The sequence below is a fragment of the Coffea eugenioides genome, chromosome 3 (genome assembly GCF_003713205.1).
Source record: "Coffea eugenioides isolate CCC68of chromosome 3, Ceug_1.0, whole genome shotgun sequence".
Classification (NCBI taxonomy): domain Eukaryota; kingdom Viridiplantae; phylum Streptophyta; class Magnoliopsida; order Gentianales; family Rubiaceae; genus Coffea; species Coffea eugenioides.
Window position 1 is genome coordinate 15,041,151 of NC_040037.1, and position 7,926 is coordinate 15,049,076.

Genomic DNA, 7,926 nt, shown 5'->3' on the forward strand with positions numbered 1-7,926 from the left:
GGGAAAAATCACGGGACCTAGTCCAGTCAAAATTTCCACTATCACAATAATGGGAATACACAGGTCTACCCGAAATATTCGGATGACAATAATATCACCAATACCAACCAAGCCAATCTGCTACAAAATCACCCCCAAAAACTATAATTGTCAAAGAAGTGGGTTTGGAAAGGTGTTACCAAATGAAGAGGAAATCCGAAATCTGAATCGGTAGATGAGTAGAGTTTGATGAGAGGATCCTGTGTGTAAAATTTCGTCTCAATCGGACTTCAAATCACCTTCCAATTGAGACTTCAAAGTTGCAAAGAATTTTCTCTCTCTAGCTTTCCCTCTTTCTCTCTCTTCGTCTCTCTCAAAGAAAATGCCGGCTGGCTCTTTTTCTTTTTCTCGCACAAGCACCGAAGCTTGAAAATTAAGAATGCGGCAGCTAACTTTTCTTTTAAGCTTGAGAAACCCTCAAGCTTTGTGCATAGGTGGGTTGGCCCACAAATGGGCTGGCCCACCCAACACAAGTGACGGTGTCCTGTGCTTGTTTCTTTTTTCTACTTTAAATCAATGTTTTAAAAATCGGACCGTTAATTGAACCGGTGACGTGAAAGGGTCGAGATTCAACCGGTCGGACCGGTTCAACCTCGGTTCAATGAATTTTAAAAAAAATAATTTATATAAATATTTATGCACAAAATAAGACATGTAATGGACTAATTTAATACATTATATGATGAAAAGTTTACTATTTTTAAATAACTTGATTTTTTAAAAATAAAAAATTTAAATTATAAGTTAAAACAAATAAATTTCATTTCAATTTCAATTATATCTACCAAAAAAATCTTAGATCTAACCCAAAAATATCATAATATTTTAAAATTATACAAAATTCATGTCTATGAGAATTTAGATTTTGTGAACTTAAATTTTAATTTACGTTTTGGGATTTAGAGATTGCAATTTAAAAAAGGAATTTTGGAGTTCGAAAGAAGTCAAGAGAATCGAAAATAGAAATGCAAACTTGATAAGAAATAAAAAATGAGATAAAAATGAGTGGTTGTGGCATTAAATAATTTGGGTTAAAGAAAAATAATTCTTTTTTAACCTTTTTCAATTTAATGGACAAAAATAAAATTAAAAGATGGAAGAAAACATCAATAAATTAAAAATAAAGTGGTTTGATTTAAAAGAGAGTGACAAAAAAAAGAGGAGAGAGAGTGTGTGTGTGTGTGTGTGTTAAAGATTAAAAAAAAAGAGCATGAGATGATTAGATTTTGTAAAAAAAATGAAAAAAAGAAATATGAGTTTTTGTTTTATATAAATAAGTTATCAAAAAAAACTAATAAGATGTGATGGTGCAATGTTACTACATTGGTCTTTTATTACAAAGGTCTTGAGTTCGAATCTTGATAGCTGCATTTTGCAAAACGTTAAAAAAAAAAAAAAAAAAGGAAAATCTCGAAAACCGGAAACCGCCGGTTCAATCCGGTCCGGCGGTTTCCACGGTTTAACCGATTTTTGACCGGTTTTTTAACCTGGTCAACTATAGCATAGAACCGGACCAGAGCCATGGCCGGTTCGCGGTCCAACCGGCCGGTCCGGTCCGGTTTTCAAAACACTGACTTTAATGCTGTTGTTGATGTCATTGTTTAGTTATTTTGATTCATCCCATCCCATGTCATTGTTTACATTGGGTTGTGGTTTATGTTGATATTCGCCTGCCTGCACCTCTACCCCTTTCTCAATCTTTTTTCTGCGAAGATATTTTGAAAGGGGATTCTTTGAGTAATTTCTTTATCATTCCATGATCAAATGCCCCTCTACAAGCCTGAGGAAAGTGCTATTGGGGGTTTTAAGAGTAATGCGTGTTGGATGCCTATATCAGGGAGGCAGAAAAGATAGTTTCCTTCTTTGTTTAATTGTCCAAACAGATGTACTGTCAGAAGGGAAGTATATATTTTCTCCTAAACAGTGACATTGATGATTTCATTTTCCACTTGGTATATTGTGGAAGTTGTGGTCACTGAATATCTTTTGTGCATGGGTATGGTTCTCAAGCTACGGTCTCTTGCTTTCAGAATCAATTTCATGGTCTATCATTCTCATCGTATAACTACCCTCTGCGTTTCCAATGACCTTTAAGTTATCATCTTGCAGCTCATTCTGATACAACTGTTGCAAGGATGCTTGTCGGGAACAAATGTGATTTGGAGAATATAAGGGATGTGAGCGTGGAGGAAGGCAAGAGTCTCGCAGAATCAGAAGGATTGTTCTTCATGGAGACATCTGCATTAGATTCAACAAACGTTATAACAGCTTTTGAGATGGTTATTCGAGAGATCTACAACAACGTTAGCAGGAAGGTACTGAACTCTGATTCTTACAAAGCGGAATTATCTGTCAATCGGATTAGCCTTGTCAACGATGGGAGTGACGGTACAAAGCAGACACAAGGCTTATATTCCTGTTGCTCCAGATGATTGAAATTTAAGATGTGTAAAATGGTTTCTATTTATTTGCCTTGAACGGTCTGTTCATTTCTCTATTTTTTCATTTATTGGCGGATATAATATTTATCATGGGGCTGCTGTTCCTTTTTTTTTTTCCCTTGGATACCATAAGGACAATGGGTAATTAGTGAAAGGTCAAATTTAAATTTTCTTTATACCAGTACTTATTTTATGAGAGTGTTTATTTTCTGTTATATTTGTTCTGTTGTGCTCAATCCTTAGCATTGTTCTCAGGCATAAAAGCTAAAAGCAGCCTCCCCAACAGTTTTTTTTTTTTTTGGAAAAAATTCACTTTTCGTCCTTAAACTTTGAGTTAGAGACACATTTCGTTCCCAAAACTTTTAGACACATCACATTTAACATATGAATTAATTATTTTGGGTTATATTTCAACAAAAAACGGTAAAATATTCAATTTGGATAGAGAAGACTGACATGGTGTTAATTTTGACTAAGAAATTGTTTTTACTTAATGGTCACGTATCAAATATGTGATTTTCTCCATTCAAATTAAGTAATTTACCATTTTTGGATTAAATGTAAAAAAAAATAATTAATTTATGTACTAAATGTGGTGCGTCTAAAAGTTTGAGGATGAATTGTGTCCCTAACTCAAAGTTTAGGGACGAGAAGTGGATTTTTCCCGTCTGCTTTTTGGAGTACTAGTTGCTTATTCAGTAGTAGTTCAACCGGGAGAACATTTCTTTGATCGCTCAGACATGCTTTGATCTGCTTTTCTATACTTTTTCTACCCTTCTTTTTGGACACTTGGTATTTAAATGAAGCAACTTCCTTCTTAGACCACTAGTCAGTATAAGTTCTTTGAAAAGGTCATCTCAGAAGTTCTCAGGAAATTGCAGATTTGACTACATTAGAAGGATTGCAATAGCCAAAATTTTTGAAAAGGTAAGCAATTGTTCAAGTTTTTTGTATTCCTCAGGAAAATCCAATTTTGGTTGCCTTAGAAATTGTGCAATAAACGAATTTATGGGATATGTTTTGTTTCTGGCTAGCTTAAAGCCTATTAGGTATACAGGAAAAAAGGCCTCTTAGAGTATAATCTCAAGTCTGGAATATGAAGAAAGGAAAGGAACTTGGAGGGTACATCACTTGAAGATTGGAGTCATTAATTGGCTGAAGAAACAGGCGTTGCTGGTCAGAAACGCCATCTAGAAAGGGAAGAAGACTCTGGGAGTCTTGGTAAAAGTCTTTGCTGATTGAGTGATCAGTCACCTTTTGCTCCAGTCTTTCCCCAACTAACACCATAATTTAATTTTTGAGAAAACCCCCATTCCCATACAATTTCCATAAAGTCTACCAAAAGTCTTCAATCTTTACTGTCCAACAATAGTACTATTCGAGACTTTTTCTATTTCTGCTTAATTTCCTTGTCATTCCAGCTTCACAGATTGGAAACAAAAAAATTCCAAGAAGAATTCCACTGAATCTCAGCGTTATTCCTCTTGATTCTTTGTTTATATTTTGAAGTACCTGGAACCCTCTTCAGCTACATCAAACCCCATTGATCTGAGTTCCTGAAAACAATTCCCCAAAGGGCATACATTTTTCAAACATCCAAATACCATCAACCGAAGCAATCATTTCTGCTGCAGCCTCTGTAACTGCCACAGCCATGCTTATTAGGTCCTTCGCCAATGATATCATCCCCCAGGAGTTCAGACACTTCTTCTTCACCAAAGTTCACCAGCTTTTCACAGCATTCTCCAATGAAGACAGCATTCTCCAATGAAATCATCTTAGCCATCGATGAATACGATGGCCTCGGCCAAAATCAACTCTTCAAGGCTGTAGAAGTTTACTTGGGATCCATCCTAAGTCCGTCCACCAAAAGGCTTCGAGCCACGTTGCCTCAAAAAGAAAAGAAAATCAACGTTTACATGGAAAGCAATGAAGAACTCGCCCAACAATTTAACGGCATCCAGCTAAAATGGAGGATGGTTCGTGAGCAGATTCAACCGAGATACGTTACGATGCCTGGTGACTACAATTCAACTATGATATCTGAACACCGGTATTATGAATTAATCTTTCACAAGAAGCATAAGGAAATGGTTATTGGTGAGTACTTGCCTTATGTTTTGGAAAGATCCAAGGCTGTTGAAGTTGAAAAGAAGACATGAAATTGTTTATGTTGGGAAATGATCGGATGATGGGACATAGGGGTAATCCGTGGCAATCAGTTAATCTTGATCATCCAGCCACATTTGACACGTTGGCGATAGATACGGATGATAAAAAGATGGTTATCAATGATGTTGAGAACTTTGTCCGAAGGAAAGAGCTTTATAGGAAAGTTGGGAAGGCATGGAAAAGAGGGTATTTGCTGTTTGGGCCACCAGGAACAGGGAAATCAAGTTTGATTGCAGCCATTGCCAATTATTTAAAATTTGATATCTATGACTTGGAGCTCACTGATATCAGGACCAACTCTGATCTGAGAAGGTATCTGATTTCAACAGCTAATCAGTCGATACTCGTCGTGGAGGACATTGATTGCTCGATTGAGCTCACGAACAACCGGCCAAAAGCATCAAGGGCGCCTATGCACCCTCACCAATATGGTCAAGAAAACAGGGTAAGTTTCCAACGTGATTTGTGCTGCTTTGGAGTAACATAGCATTAAATCTTGCAGTGTGCTTTATTACGAGGGTATACATATTGCTTCAGTTTTGCCCATTGCATGACTCTCTCCTTTGCGTGAGCTGAAATTGCTTGATGAACTCTTGACACATAGACAAACTAGAGTGCTTTGGCAAATACCATATACCAGAAGACTTTATCAAGCATATCTGTTATCATACAAGTTGGCAGAAAGTGATAATCACGGTTTAAGGCGATTAAATTGAATGTCTAAACAAGTTCCATCTACAACGGTATGTCTTAGACTCCTAGCCAGGTACCCAAATGCCAGTTGCCATTTCTCGTTAGTGAAGTACCAAGGGCTGGAGATTCACAGAATTCCTTGTCAGTCTCTTGGGCTCTGACTTAGATACTTGCATATATTTATTACTTTTTTTTTCAGCGACGATATAATTTGTATTGATGGGCAAAAGATGTACACTTATATGAGCAAAGGCTCAAGTGATGCTATACAAAAGTGCAAAGTACACTGAGGATTAATCCATTCCTCATCTTGAAAGATGCCTAAAGCATAATCATTAATCAATTTACATCTATGATCTATAATCCTATCCAAACAAAAGGAGCATTTCTGGAATAAGGACCTCAGATTGTTGATATCATCGATTAATGTTGCCATTCTGATGTCCCTGGTTTTCCTTGATGTTATCTCCTTCAGCACTTGGATGATGGGGATACGTACTTTAATTTCCTGCCACTGCTGTTTTTTGGCCTTGATGATGGCCAGCTTAACAGCTTTAGCAGTAACCTGTAGTTGACTTCCTGAGCTTCTATCATTAAGTGCCCAAGCTATTACCACCTGTTTATTGCTGTTAGTTGCAATAATCCCCATCCCAACTCTGCTTGAATCTTTCTGCACTTGAGTTGTTACTCGGATTTGAATATCTGCACTCCCCTCTTCTACTGCTACTGGCTCTTCCCTGGCTCCACTGATATCAGCAGAGCTCATTCTCTCATTCTTTCTTCTGACTGTTACCTGCTCCTGCCATTCCTGTTGTGCCTTTTGAACAGCTTTCATTGGATGTCTTTGTTTGGCATTAAAATTCCAATCATTTCTATTTTTCCAGATTTGCCAGAGTATATTGGCTGTCAACTCTATATGGGCCATGCCATTTATCCTGCTTGTTGCTCCCATAACAGCATTCCACCAAGCTAAAAAGTTCCCTGTATGCTCTACTACTCCATCCCATTGTATTGGTGACATATTCCATACCTCTTGAGCTTTTCTGCAATGGAATCAATAGATTCCTCTTGCTCTCCACATCCTTTGCAGATTGGATCACCAGTCTGAGTTCTTCAATGTATTAGTCCATTGACTGGTAATGCTCCATTGATACACCTCCAAATAAAGTGTTTTAGCTTGCACTTGACGTCCAGCTTCCACAGTACCTTCCAGGTTTTCCTGCCAGATTTAGCTGAGCTGGTTTCTCCCTCAGCTCCTCTTCTCTCCTCTTGATCAGTTAACCCTTTGCACAGTTCCTTGTAGCCTGATTTGACAGTGTAGGTTCCATTTTCACTATGAATCCAGTAATTGCAGTCATCTCTCCCTGAGATGCATATATTTACTACAGCCATGGAGAAATTAGATTGTCAGCACTCAGCAAAATCTTTTCTAACTCACCATCTTTCCAGTTTACCTTGTCTGGATTGCTGAACTTCATTGATGGACTATGGTCGAGCTGTGGGGATGAGCGCATCATAGTGTTTACAACTGATCATAAAGATAAGCTAGATCCAGCTTTATTGCGCCCTGGTCGTATGGATGTGCACATTTACATGTCGTATTGCACCCCGTGCGGTTTCAAATTGCTTGCTTCCAAGTACCTTGGAATCACAGATCATCCACTCTTCTTGGTTGTTGAGCAGCTGATGAAAGTTACAAAGGTGACTCCTGCAGAGGTAGGGGAGCAGTTATTGAAGAATGGTGACTCCTGAAACTGCACTAGAAGGCCTGATTGAGTTCCTTGAGGAAAAAAAGAAAAATGTCGAATTTGAAAATCATAAAAGTAATCAACAAGCACCCGAAGCTGCAGTTCCCCTTGAGCTTGAGGAAGAAGGTGGAAATGAGGGAGAGACAAACGTAATCAGCCTTGAAGCAATCAAAGACCTGGTAAGGATGAATAAAGTGTCTCCTGATGAAGTTCAAGTGATCAAGAAGGATGAGGCTGATATTATTTTGAGAGGCTTGATTCAATTGCTTCTGGAGAAAAAGGAGACTCAAGTACTGAAAATAGACTCAGGATCTTCTGCTGAGAAACTCTCCCTGACCTGAATTTGAAGGGAAAGGTGGGCAAAAATGCGGGAGCACCTGAGTAGAGGAGGATAACAAAATTCGCAGATCATGTCCCCTGGTGCGAAACCAAGCTCATCGTGTCACCTGGTGCTAAACTACCTTTGTTTGGATTGCAGTTTTCTAAGAAAATATTTTCACGTTTTTCGCGGACACATTTTCGATTACTTTTTTGATACATACATCAAATTGCTATAATATATTTTCAAGAAAAAACTTCAAAAAAAAAAATAGAAATCCGAATATAACTATTTCGTATATTACAACTCTTTCAAGAGCATTTGATACACTAAACTTTTAGGGTACTTGGTACGCTAAAATTCTCATTATATAACAAGCCACATTATGATACATTTCAAATTCTCTAGAGGCAGAAAACGATGACGTGATTTGTCTCCCACATATGGGGCAAAGCACAGATTAAAGAAAATGAAGGAAGAACCAGTCTTGGTTCCTTGTATGATAAAATAATTT

General features: G+C 37.7%; 1 pseudogene; it reads left to right on the forward strand.

Annotated features, from left to right (window-relative positions):
• The first annotated feature begins 1,803 nt into the window (after positions 1-1,803).
• On the forward strand, positions 1,804-7,607 carry LOC113766132 (annotated as a pseudogene).
• Positions 7,608-7,926: the final 319 nt, after the last annotated feature.